This window comes from Littorina saxatilis, linkage group LG8, assembly GCF_037325665.1.
Source record: "Littorina saxatilis isolate snail1 linkage group LG8, US_GU_Lsax_2.0, whole genome shotgun sequence".
NCBI lineage: Eukaryota > Metazoa > Mollusca > Gastropoda > Littorinimorpha > Littorinidae > Littorina > Littorina saxatilis.
Genome location: NC_090252.1, coordinates 39,085,264 through 39,098,968, shown reverse-complemented (window position 1 = coordinate 39,098,968; position 13,705 = coordinate 39,085,264). Strand labels below are relative to the sequence as shown.

Genomic DNA, 13,705 nt, shown 5'->3' with positions numbered 1-13,705 from the left:
ATATAACATGAAACATGAAGTTAATCAACTGAATTTTGTGGCATTATACCTGTGCGATTCACATCAAGTTAGAAAAACTGCCGTAACGCAATAAAATCCCTGAGATTTTAGCGGGTTGCAAAACACAGTAAAACATCGAGTTTGGGTGTCTGCGTTTTGGACGTTTTCGCTACATTAACGCACGGCGATTCACGTCGTGTTAAACGCGTTTCAGCAGTGCGCAAAACACCACGAAACCTATGGAGTTTCGATAAGTTTTTCTGGTTTCTAAAACTTGATGTTAGAGTGTTGTTTTGATGGATTATTCTGCGTTTTCATCAGCCTGGTGCCGAACCTGCAGAATCAGACGATTATCGGCTCCCTCTCTCTCTCTCTCTAGTTTCTCTCTCAGCACGGTCACACACACACATACACACACTGCACATACATCATACACACACACACACCGTCACACACATTCACACTGTCACTGCACACGGCACACACACATGCACACACATGCACACACACACACACACACACACACACACACTGTGACTGACACTGACTGACCGTCACACACACACACACACGGGCACACACTGACTGACCGTCACACACACACACACGGGCACACAGTGACACACACACACACCCCTTGAACTGACACACACACGCACACACAACTGAACACACACATACACACACTGATCATCAGTTTATAAATGTGAAAAAAAGTGCAGTGCACAAACATTTTTGGGGGTATCTCTTATTTTCTCTATAATTATGAGCCTTGTCACAGTACAGTGTACACGAGAGACTGCATTGCCCGTGCGTTGAGCAGAGAAAGTAGGTCATTCTAACCTGACTATTTAGCGCGGTCAGATTTTAGTTTTCTTCTATATTCCTTTGCACTTTTGCTGGGGTACTGGCCGAGTTAATCGTTTTCCCATGTGTGTGGGACCTGTAAGGAATTCGAAGCGGCGAAGGACCACAGATAGGCATTTGTTCTACTCCCCCCCCCCCCCCCCCTCCCCGAAACATCCGTCCGAGATGGTGGCTACTGACTGGACTTGCAACTTTCTCAACTTGTACAGTACGAACTGCAGTGACTCGAATTTGAGTTTTGGGATTTCTCTTGCTCTACCTTTTCTGATAATGTTTTACTTAGCTCGTGTTTAGATGCAATACATACTGTCTCTTTACATTTAGTCAAGTTTTGACTAAATGTTTTAACATAGAGGGGGAATCGAGACGAGTGTCGTGGTGTGTGTGTGTGTGTGTGTGTGTGCGTGTGCATGTGTGTGTGTAGAGCGATTCAGACCAAACTACTGAACCGATCTTTATGAAATGTTACATGAGAGTTCCTGGGTATGATATCCCCGGCTATTTTTTTTATTTTTTTCGATAAATACCTTTGATGACGTCATATCCGGCTTTTTGTAAAAGTTGAGGCGGCACTGTCACACCCTCATTTTTCAATCAAATTAATTGAAATTTTAGTCAAGCAATCTTCGACAAAGGCCGGAAAAAATGTATAAAACGATCCAAATGTACGTTCATCTTATTCTTCATCTGACATCATTTTCTGATTCCAAAAACATATAAATAAAAATATAATTTTGTTATCAAAATTAAATTTTCGAAATCAATTTAAAAACACTTTCATCTTATTCCTTGTCGGTTCCTGATTCCAAAAAAATATAGATATGATATGTTTGGATTAAAAACACGCTCAGAAAGTTAAAACGAAGAGAGGTACAGAAAAGCGTGCCATCCTTCTCAGCGCAACTACTACCCCGCTCTTCTTGTCAATTCCACTGCCTTTGCCACGAGCGGTGGACTGATGAAAAATTGCATTGCGTTCAGTTTCATTCTGTGAGTTCGACAGCTTGACTAAATGTTGTATTTTCGCCTTACGCGACTTCTTTTGTTTTAGGATCGATTTTGATAATGATTGAGAAAGGAGAATAGCCGGTGTTAGTTTTACAGTCGGTTTTATGAAGTTTGAGTAAAGAAGTGCGTGGTTTTTACCCTCCTTTTCGTTTCCCTTCCCCTTCTTTAGTTTGCTATTATTGTGCCTAAGAGCCGAAATGGCTGCACTCTAACTCATCTTTGATCTCCCAAAAGACTCCATAAACAAACTAGTGTATCAAGAGGCTGGCTGGCTGCCCCTCGATGAAGAAAGAAGACTAAAGTCGGCCCAGTACGTATCAAGAGCAAGTACTTTTGACAATGCTGTGAACGAAGAGCTCACTGCTGAGTTCGACACAATAACCTCGGCCTCTTACCAAAACCTAAAAAGAAAAACACCCAAAATACACGAAGCAACGATCCCACTAGCAGACTATATGTTCAACCGATATTTCAAGAAAGTGGGGGTAAACCCAGGTAGGATGGCCCACATTCCCATTCACCCCTTCCCATTTTGGTTCATGGAATCCCCCATTATCATCCCTGATCATGATCTGGGTGTAACAAAAAAAAGATAACCATGTACTTGTCTCATCAATAGTAAAAGAAATAATCTCAAACAATAACAAAGATCACCTACAAATATTTACTGACGGCTCCAAAAAAATGATGACCAAGCTGACTGTGCTTTTGTCATTCCTGACCTCAAAATAAGTTTAAACTCAACAAGGATGTGTCCATTTTCACTGCAGAAATGTACCCTACGTTATCTTAAGAGCATGCCACTATATCAATGACCACCCTGGACCTCCAACAAGAGTCGTGATTCTCTCCGACTCAAAACCAGCATAACTGCTCTTCAAAATGGTTCCAGAAACCGGGAAGAGCTTCAGACGGAAATATTGTTCCTCTGTCACCAGATCATTGCCCCTTGAACAGAACTGACCCTTAGGCTACGTACTTCCCCTCACACACATGGATCAGAGGCAAGGATATGGCTGACAGAGAAGCAAAAGAGGCTGTTACAGATCAAGCAGCATTTCATGACATAAAATTAACAAAGACGGGAGCAAAACACAAAATGGCCAAAGTTGCCTGGCGTCACTGGGACTGGGAAACAGAATTGAAAATAGAAGGCAATGCCCATGGTTGGTTTTTCTGCCCCGACAAACAAAACAAAACCGGCCTACACTCCCCACCTCCCTCCTTAAAATACTTCTCAGAATTCGCACGGATGGCCATGGATGCGCTCACAAGTGCTTTCCCCGTCTCTGTGAATGTGGACAGTTTATATCTTTGTTACACCTCTTTGACCGCTGCCAATCACTCCAGCAAGATTTCTGCAACCTACACACCCTTGTCAACGAACATAACCTGAAACCCCATGAGGTTTTTTTTTAGATAAACATTGCACGCTTCAATGGAAGCTGGCATACACCCTGTGTCTCTCAATAGTAGAAGGCTGAAATAGGATATCTGTTTTAAAAAACCCTGATCTCCGTTCCTCACACCGAGCTTTTTCTTCTTCATTGTATTATTTTTCCAGTTATCTATTTACTTACCTATTCCGCCAAAAATATAACAATATCCCACGTAACAAAATTTAAAAAAATAAGCCTACAAAACCGCTCCAGTCCAACCATATTCCGCGTACACAATCTTCACTTCCATCCCCATTTTGAAATATCGCAACAGACTTCCAGATATAATTATAACACGATCATATATGTGTTCTCTGGTTGCATGTTTGTTCAGTGTCTTGTCCCCACATAAAGCATATTAACTCTACCTGTCCTAAAGCAAGTTGCAGTTCTAAGAGGACGTTAAAACTAGTTATCATCATCAACACACACACACACACATATGAAAGAACCCATGTATATTTTTATGATTGTTGTTTTGGTCTGAATACAATTTGGAATCTTACTACACTCTTGTTAATTGATTTTACATTTTGTTGTCAGAAGTATTTTGTTCGTCGGTTCGTGTCTGGTGCGTGTGGTTTGAATGCCGTCCTGTCAAATGTCTTTTAAAAACACATTCACGGTAACATCTTCGACGCAGACACAGACAGTTAGGAAGGGCTCCTAATATGGACCACTTTTTGTGTCATGCTGATAACTTGCTTGTTTTCTTGCGAAGAAGTTTTATTTTGTGTTTGGTAGTCCTTTTCTCTTAGGTTAACCGTTAGGCCTAATTAGAGTGAAATAGCTTTGATAAACATTCCACAAAAATTAAATACAGACAAAATCACAAATGGTCCATAATAGGAGCCTGGGCGCCTAATATGGATCAGTGAAGCGGCCTTCACAAATCACTGTAAAAAGCCCCCTATACTTCAAAATAACATGATACAACTTAGTGTACAAGTCAGTCTAATTCAAATATGCTTTAGATTGATATGTTTCGGGTTGATGAGAGCATTATTTGAAGCACACCAGGAAACTAAAGAAGCTTATCAAAAACAGAGTGAAAATAAGTGAAATTATCAACTTCCACGAAAAGAAGACTTTTTTTTTTTTAAATCTCGAGGACTAGTTATAGGTTATTTCCAGCAAGCTTCTTAATGAATTATTGAAAATAGCTTTTAGCTTTTTTTTCTCGATTTGTTGAAGGTGGTCCATATTAGGGGACTCGCACATACTTTGAGATCTTGCTAATATTTTTTGTTTGCACGGTAAAAACTCGGGGTCAACCCTGCTAAAATGTAACAAATGCGGTCTTAGCTGTCATATATAGCAATTTTTGTGTGATAAAAGCTTTGGCTGTGGACAGAAACGAGTCCGTTTTCGGCGGCAAAGCCGTTTAGAGTGAACGCTGCCAAACTGAGTGAAAAAAAGAGAAAAAGCCTAACGGTTTTGAGATTTGTGTTTCTGCAATACAGCGAACAAAACTTTTTTGAGCGCTCAAGCGCCGTTAGTTTTTCAGAACAGGAGGTGGTCCATATTAGGAGCCGGTCCATATTAGGAGCTACGTGAAGCTACCACCGCTCGGCTTTACACACACACACACACACACACACACTTTTAATTAGTTGCTTTTGGCACACGGCCTCATCATCTGAACTTGAAACAAGTCGCGTAAGGCGAAAATACAATATTTAGTCAAGTAGCTGTCGAACTCACAGAATGAAACTGAACGCAATGCCATTTTTCAGCAAGACCGTATACTCGTAGCATCGTCAGTCCACCGCTCATGGCAAAGGCAGTGAAATTGACAAGAAGAGCGGGGTAGCAGTTGCGCTAAGAAGGATAGCACGCTTTTCTGTACCTCTCTTTGTTTTAACTTTCTGAGCGTGTTTTTAATCCAAACATATCATATCTATATGTTTTTGGAATCAGGAACCGACAAGGAATAAGATGAAAGTGTTTTTAAATTGATTTCGACAATTTAATTTTGATAATAATTTTTATATATTTAATTTTCAGAGCTTGTTTTTAATCCGAATATAACATATTTATATGTTTTTGGAATCAGCAAATGATGGAGAATAAGATAAACGTAAATTGGGATCGTTTTATAAATTTTTATTTTTTTTTACAATTTTCAGATTTTTAATGACCAAAGTCATTAATTAATTTTTAAGCCACCAAGCTGAAATGCATTACCGAAGTCCGGGCTTCGTCGAAGATTACTTGACCAAAATTTCAACCAATTTGGTTGAAAAATGAGGGCGTGACAGTGCCGCCTCAACTTTCACGAAAAGCCGGATATGACGTCATCAAAGACATTTATCAAAAAAATGAAAAAAACGTTCGGGGATTTCATACCCAGGAACTCTCATGTCAAATTTCATAAAGATCGGTCCAGTAGTTTAGTCTGAATCGCTCTACACACACACAGAGACACACACACGCACACACGCACATACACCACGACCCTCGTTTCGATTCCCCCTCGATGTTAAAATATTTAGTCAAAACTTGACTAAATATAACAACTACAAAACACAACAACGTACAACAACAGCATGGTTGTGCCTGTCGGGTTATCAGTCACCATAAGGTGCCTGTACTTGTCAGTCTCTCTTTTTAGATCAGTGCCAGTGGCCTGTGCCGGCGATAGTTTGGTAAAGTCGCGCAGACCGCGCATGCGCCATGTGCAGCAACATGTTATCAAAAATGGCGGATAAATCTAACTCGTGCTAAGAAACGTTTCAAAACCAAGCTTTATGGACGTTTTTATGACTACGTACTCCAGCAGACATCAACTTGTGGTCGACGTGTGTGGGTTTTGCTCAAAATACGTAAGTATTCGTCAGCCGTTTGGCTTCTCGAATTAAGTTTCAACTTTGTCTCTGTCTCGAACCACAGGCGGAAGGTATCCTTCACTGGACCACAACTTTCTATGAGTATGAAAGTAGTCTCTGTCTCGAACCACAGGCGGAAGGTATCCTTCACTGGACCACAACTTTCTATGAGTATGAAAGTAGTCTGGTGGTCCAGTGGACGATACCTTTCGCCTGTGCTCGAACCAAATACTAAGCGTACCAGTTACCACACTGTCATACTCATAGTTATAGTGATAGCACTGATACATTTGTACAGGTAAACATGGCTGTTTGCTGAAAATCAGTCTTTGTGAAAAATTGTAATGATGTCTCTGAAGTTTGATTCAGTCCCTAATTCATTCAGTGATTCATTTTGATGGGACGTCAACCCATGGTGAGACTAATAATGATATTTGATCGTATTCTGCCAGTGCCATTGCCAACTGCCATGGTTGTTCTTGTGTGCACTAATTAGTAATTTACTAGCAATAGGAGTTCGAGTTCTACTATAGTAGTATTTTACTAAATCATTACTACTAGTACTAAATACTACTGCTACTACTAGCTTTAAACAAGCTATGGTTTGAATGACCAGCTAAATGCTAATAGTTAATAAGTACATTATTTTTGCATCAGCGAGGTATACATAAATTTAACGAAGTGGATTCACAGCGCGCGTCGCGTTGTGCAGCGTTGCGATTTACAACGCGCTGCGCTACGAGGAACGCTGCAATTCACGACGCGCGATGTATTCTGCCGATACATTTCCTTCACAATCGCAAAGTTTACAACAGCTACATCTATCTGATCTATTTGAGAAATAAAACTGTCAATAAAACGAAAAACAGAGCTGAGCCATTCTCTCTCTCTCACTCTTTCAACTGAATTCACCAGTATATCGCCGCGTCGATGTAAAAACGTGCCTACCTCTGCTGAACAATCCTTCTCATTGCGGTCAATGCGCATGCGCCAATCTTGGACTTACAAAAATGCGACCCTTTGACCGATCGAACCATGGGTTAGGGTAAGGCTAAGGGTTAGGTTGTTCACGACCTGATTAATCTCCCCATGTTAGCGCATGCGCATTGACCGCAATGAGAAGGATTGTTCAGGCAGAGTTTTCAGTTTGTGACACCGGCCTTGAATACTTGGCAGTCATACTAATACTCATATCACTACATGTCATTGCAATGGCTTCTACTATATATGGAAAGGAGCTGAGTTTTTAAACTGGGATGACGTTTTTAAACAATTATCCGAGTACAGTGCCGCGGAACTGTTAATCGGTGTCACACCAGTTAACACTTCAGCAGCCATTTTGGAATTCGCGCATGCGCAGATCATTTTTTCAGCGTGGGTTTTTTTTCCAGTTGATTTGAACGCGTATATATATATTCAGTCTGCATAAAGTGCAATTTTGTAGTCTTGCAGCCCTGAAGTTGCTTTTGCATGTCCAAAGAAAGAGTGTAAAATGTTGCTGATAATCATGCATACATGTACAAAAATAAAGTGCATCAACAATCTGCGCTGGTGAGAGCAATAGCCGTGCTCTGGGAATCGCTGCGCTGCACAACGTGCCGCGCTCTGTGAATTGCCGCGCTGCACAGCGCGCTGCGCTCTGTGAATCGCTTGCCTAAATTTAAATATTTTATTAAAAAAATACCGCATGGTTTTGCTTGACCAAATCATTTATCAGCTAACAATATGCTTTTATTTCAGTTGGACCTTACTTGAGCATGGTTCCGTTGTCTCCGCAACAACAGATTGGTTACTCAAGAATTGCAGGCATGTCCAGTTTGCAGCATGTGCAGGCTGACCCCGCTGAGTGTGAAGATCTGATGGCTGATCTAGACACAACATAAGCTGCTCGACACTATTCCAAGGTAAGCAAGAAGCTATGAAAATAGTTACTTTAAGTGTTACTTAGTAAGTGTACATTTTTGTGGGTGAACCATCGGTAACCGTCCCACCCACCCCCTTCGACACCCCCACTCACACATACAAACACGCACACAAACTTGGGTTTGTACTACAACTATTAGTATTAACTACTCTTCATAAATGAGTTATGTAATTCATCAAAGGTTTGAAGTCATTATGGTTTTGCAAATTAGTAAGAGACTATGTGGGTGCATGGATTCAGTAATGCGCAATTAATACATGCAATACTCCTGCTGGTGAGTTCACTACAAACAGGTACTACATTAGAACTGATCTATGTTATTTGTTAATGAGGATGATTAATCGTAATCTCACTGTCAAACTGTCATGATACTATTGCCATTGACAGTGCTAGATCACTTCATAAAGTTATTTTAGTAAGTAATCATATGATATTGATAATTTTGATATAGTGATTTACTGAAGGTGACAATGACATGTTATCTTCATACTATTCCAGGTACAAGATGCTAAACGTGCAGATATCAAGGGCTTGGGATTTCGGCTCCTGGAGATGCTACTTGTAACTCTTTTGTGAGTACTGATGTATACTGGGTGTTTTCTCAGTTTTTGTCTGCTGTCAGTGTGAGATTTATATTGTGGTACAGTGGAACCCCCCTGTTAAGACCCCCCAATTTAAGACTCCCTCCTTTTAAAGACCTTGTTTTCTCAGACTTTCTGTTCATAACCTCTGTAAAATTACCCCCCTTTTAAGACTCCCTCCTTTTTAAGACTGAATTTTCTCAGATTATTGGAGGTCTTAAAAGGGGTGTTCCACTGTATAACCTGTTTTTCTAGTTTCATGGTTTAGCCACGACTCACTTTGAATGAGGGTCATCTGCCAGGCATTTAGCTGATTATCTGATAGTGATAAGTGATATTTATTAATTTGCTATTTATAAATTACAGTTGCAGTAAACTAACACTGTCGCACAAAGTATGTGACTTTAAAAAAAGATTTGTTTGAAATCATGTGAGCTCTGTCCACTAGATGATGGAGAAGGGAATTTTTCCAGTTGAGTCTGCAACATGGATTTTTCTCTCTCAGGATAACAAATACAGCAGGGTTCGTACAGGTCATGGAAAACCTGGAAAGTCATGGAATTTGATTTTTAATTTTTCAGGCCTGCAGACCTGTTTACACTACACATTGAGCGTAGTAAACTACGAATTTGAATAATATACTACGCAACTACGCAAGTCTGTTTTTTTTGTTTTTTTTCGTCTTTACACCTGTTCCTTGTCCCGTTGTGCTCTCACACCGCCCCGTCCCTGCACGCAAACGGTATTGTTTCGGCTACGCATATCACAATCCGTAATTTTCTTCATCTCCCTTGACCGATCCATTTTCCAATCCATGTTTTCGGCCAGCAGTCGTTTGCTGCGTGCAGCGCGTAAAGCTCCTACGGGCGTTGCGTTGTAGCTTGTTAATGCCGAATAGGCTTCTCCAAGCAAATGCCGGGCACAACTGAAAGCGTTACTGCCAAACCATGCGGGCGTTTCGACACAATGGCTGAACGCAGAGCACACGAAAGTGAAGATGAGAACTGTGAAGAAAATGACTCCGAAAGGCCACCGACCAAAAAGAAAAAGACGAGCAATGCGCCGAACCAAGTCTTTCTGCCAAAATATCATCAGGACTACCTATGCCTTGTCTTCGCGGAAAGGAAAACATCATGCTCATTGCACTGTCTGCAATTCCCATTTTTACGTCAGTCAATCAATACATGTGGTAAAAAGTAGCAATCATTGTTCTTGTTGTTGTGATAGGTCGACGAGAAATTCTACACATTCAATTACAAAACTACACATTTGCCTCATTTTGCTCCCAGAAAATACACATGCAATGTTTTAGGGGTAAACAGGTCTGGGCCTGGAAAGTCATGGAATTTCAATTCAAGTCATGGAATTTAAAAAAAATAAGAAAGAAAGAAAAATTAACCTTTAGCACGCCAGCGGCGATTTTCGTTGCCCAGCCATTCCACCCCCCCCCCCCCCCCCCCCCTGCGATTTGCGTCTCCAGCACAAGGCTTGTTCGTATGACCAACTTCTCCTTCGTATTTGCATACGAGAATAACGGTATTTTTAACGTTATCTCGTCGTGTCGTCTGCGCTGCATTTGAGTCGGTTTCGTCGAAGTTTTTTGTTTTTGCATCGATAAAGTACTTTAGCGCTTCGACAAGCAAGATGGAGGATGATGAGTTTGAAACTTTCTTTCGAGTTGTTTCTTGACAACAAAAAGTATGTGGAATTGGAACGAATTACCGAGGAAGATCTTCGCAATGAACTGTGTATCGCGGTGAAAAAAATGACAGTTCGTCAAGTCACAGTGACGGTTACGAAACGGAATTTACGAAAGTGCAGATGGATACAAACAGTGGCTGGTCCAGTTTAGTGAAATGACAGGACCAGCAAACATTACCGATAATCTGACTGCGTAGCAAATGCTTGACTTGCTTGTCGAAGAGACACTGCGTAGAAACTGACTCAAATTCAGTGCAAAGCAAGCCAGTGTCAAAACTGGCAGTGACAAGACGTAAAAAGTTTGCGTGTTCGGAAATGGCGACCTGTGGATCTAGTCATGGAAAATGTTATTGAGGCTCATGGAAAAGTCATGGAATTTTGTTTCTAAAAACCAGTGGGGACCCTGTACAGTATGGAAGGAAAAAATTAGGGTTGGTGTGGCGATAACAATAAAGATATGTCATAGTGACTTGACTAATTGATTTGAATTCTGCTGCAGGTCAGTCGTCCCCCACCTCCTGCTCCTGACCTGGTTGCCTACTACAACTTCCGAGGAAATACGACAGGACACCCTTCAGCTTGCTGCACCATGGTGTCTCTTGGAGAACAGCAAGGAACAGATACAGGTGGGGTCGGTTGGGATACCGTAAACAGACTATTTTGTTTTGTTGGCCTTAGCATAGAGTCTGGGGATGTGAGATGTGCATGATGTGTTGTTTGAATCTGACAGTGATTGTATGAATTTTTTTATACATGTATTGTTGTCACGCGCTTTGAACTTCTGATAAGGCGCTTTATAAATGCCCGTTATTATTATTATTATTATTATTATTATTATAAATAGATACACGAACTTATGTTAGTTTTCACACGTGAGCATGAAGGAATGTGCCTTTATGAGGAATGTATAGTGGCTTGCAATATTGAATTGGAGGGATGTTTGCAGTTATATAATATATTAGCACAGCTCAGTTTTCTTGAGGGTTCCGTGAGAACAGTGAAATTCTCCTTTGAGGACTGAAAAATATCTTGGATAATTGGTCTTAATTGGAGGGGGGGGGGGTTTAAAACATAAGTACATTCACATGTGTTTTTCATTTTCACTGTGTTAAGGTGGGGAGGTCCTTCTCTACTTCTTTCTTTGTTTTCCCATTGACATATTTTTGTTCTTGTCTATATTTTTTACATAGGTTCACCATTAGTCCTCATCCCCAGCCGACTGTTTCCGCTGAAGCCGTGAAGGATACTTCTTCATGTAGGCGTGGACATCTTTTTCGTCGCCATGCAAGGCTTCCAGTACCATATAATTTTGTGAATACTCTGGGGACCTATCATCGACTTTGGAAGGACGCTTTATTTTATAACACTTTGTACCCCATCTATGTTGACCAAGATGTTTTAAGCCGAGACCAGCTGTGCTGCAGCAGGTCACTCAGAATTGTAGAAACTGTGTATCAACAGGCTAGAATGCTGGCGTTAGATCAACGTTACAGGAAGCGACTGAAGCTAACCGTCTAAGCAGGATGCGGATATGTGCCGAATGAGAACAGATGCAATGTACATAGTGACTGTGTGTACGGATATATATCCATACCTGGTCAGATAGAGCCATATGAGTGGGTACGGATATATCCGTACCTGGGAGACAAGGAGTTAAGACCACATCTGAACTGAGGATTTAGTCTCTCCATAATCAAACGCTGAAGAAGATTTCAGAATGAACTTTGTTAGATAAATTATCAATCAATCAATCAATATGAGGCTTATAGTTATATCACGCGTATTCCGTGGGTACAGTTCTAAGCGCAGGGATTTTGTTTCGATTTTTTTTTATGCAATTTATATCGCGCACATATTCAAGGCGCAGGGATTTATTTATGTCGTGTGAGATGGAATTTTTTTACACAATACATCACGCATTCACATCGGCCAGCAGATCGCAGCTATTTCGGCGCATATCCTACTTTTCACGGCCTATTATTCCAAGTCACACGGGTATTTGGTGGACATTTTTAGCTATGCCTATACAATTTTGCCCGTCGCGATATAACCTTCATGGTTGAAAACGACGTTAAACACCAAACATCTTTCGTTCTTCCAAGCATGACCACATCACCCCTCTTCTTCAAACCCTACACTGGCTGCCTGTTCAACAGAGGATTCAGTTCAAGATCTCCACACTCTGCTTCAGAAACTTTGATCTATCGTCCCCTAGCTATCTTTCTGACCTTCTTGATGTCTACTCCCCCTCTCGCTCCCTAAGATCCTCCGCAGACACCCGCCTTTTTAGGATACCATCAGCACGCACCAAAACATATGGCCAGCGCACCTTCTCCTACCAGGCCCCATCCATCTGGAACCAACTCCCGCATTCACTCAGGCACTCCACATCTATGCAATCATTCAAAACCTCACTCAAAACACACCTCTTCCCTCACTAGTCCGTTAATGACCACACATCACCCTCTCCTGCTGGTCCTTGATCTGTCTCTTTCTTTCTCCTTCTTCTTCCCTTTCCAGCTCTATTCTTCTTCTCTCAACAAACTTTATGTATCCAATACTTTATTTATTTACGACTGTTTTTCCGTCTAGAATGCATGTGCCTGTAGTTGGTATGAGTGAGTGCGTCGCGTTCTCGCTGTGCGCCTGTCTGTGAGTGTATGAGTCCTTGTCGATTTGTGTTTCGTATAATGTTCACTATGTATTTTATATTTTGTAAGCGCCTAGGGCTATATTTAGATTAGGCGCACAAATGTTCATAATAATAATAATAATAATAAATAAAGAAAGAATACAATTTTGCCAGGAAAGACCGTTTTGTCAATCGTGGGATCTTTAACGTGCACCCCCAATGTAGTGTACACGAAGGGACCTCAGTTTTTCGTCTCATCCGAAAGACTAGCACTTGAACCCACCACCTAGGTTAGGAAAGGGGGGAGAAAATAGCGGCCTGACCCAGGGTCGAACACGCAACCTCTCGATTCCGAGCGCAAGTGCGTTACCACTCGGCCACCCATGCCGGTTGTTATGATCGCCACATTTTAGGTCCCCCCCTCCCCCCCTTTTCAAACTTCCCCGCTTTTAAGACCTTACGTTTTTGGATTTTCTGTTCACAACCTGTTGTGCATTTACCTACATATTAAGCAGTGTTTCTTGTATAGAATATAGTCAATGTTTGTAAAGATTTTAGTCAAGCAGTATGTAAGAAATGTTAAGTCCTTTGTACTGGAAACTTGCATTCTCCCAGTAAGGTCATATATTGTACTACGTTGCAAGCCCCTGGAGCAGTTTTTTGATTAGTGCTTTTGTGAACAAGAAACAAGTGGCACTATCCCATCTCCCCCCTTTTCCCGTCGC

At 41.2% G+C, this 13,705-nt stretch overlaps 1 long non-coding RNA gene across 1 annotated transcript; it reads left to right on the top strand.

Moving 5' to 3' along the window:
• The first annotated feature begins 5,983 nt into the window (after positions 1-5,983).
• Positions 5,984-12,395, top strand: LOC138973493 (uncharacterized). Its single transcript, XR_011458041.1, has 5 exons — positions 5,984-6,139; positions 7,883-8,046; positions 8,565-8,638; positions 10,848-10,974; positions 11,539-12,395. It is a non-coding gene; the product is annotated as an uncharacterized lncRNA (long non-coding RNA).
• Positions 12,396-13,705: the final 1,310 nt, after the last annotated feature.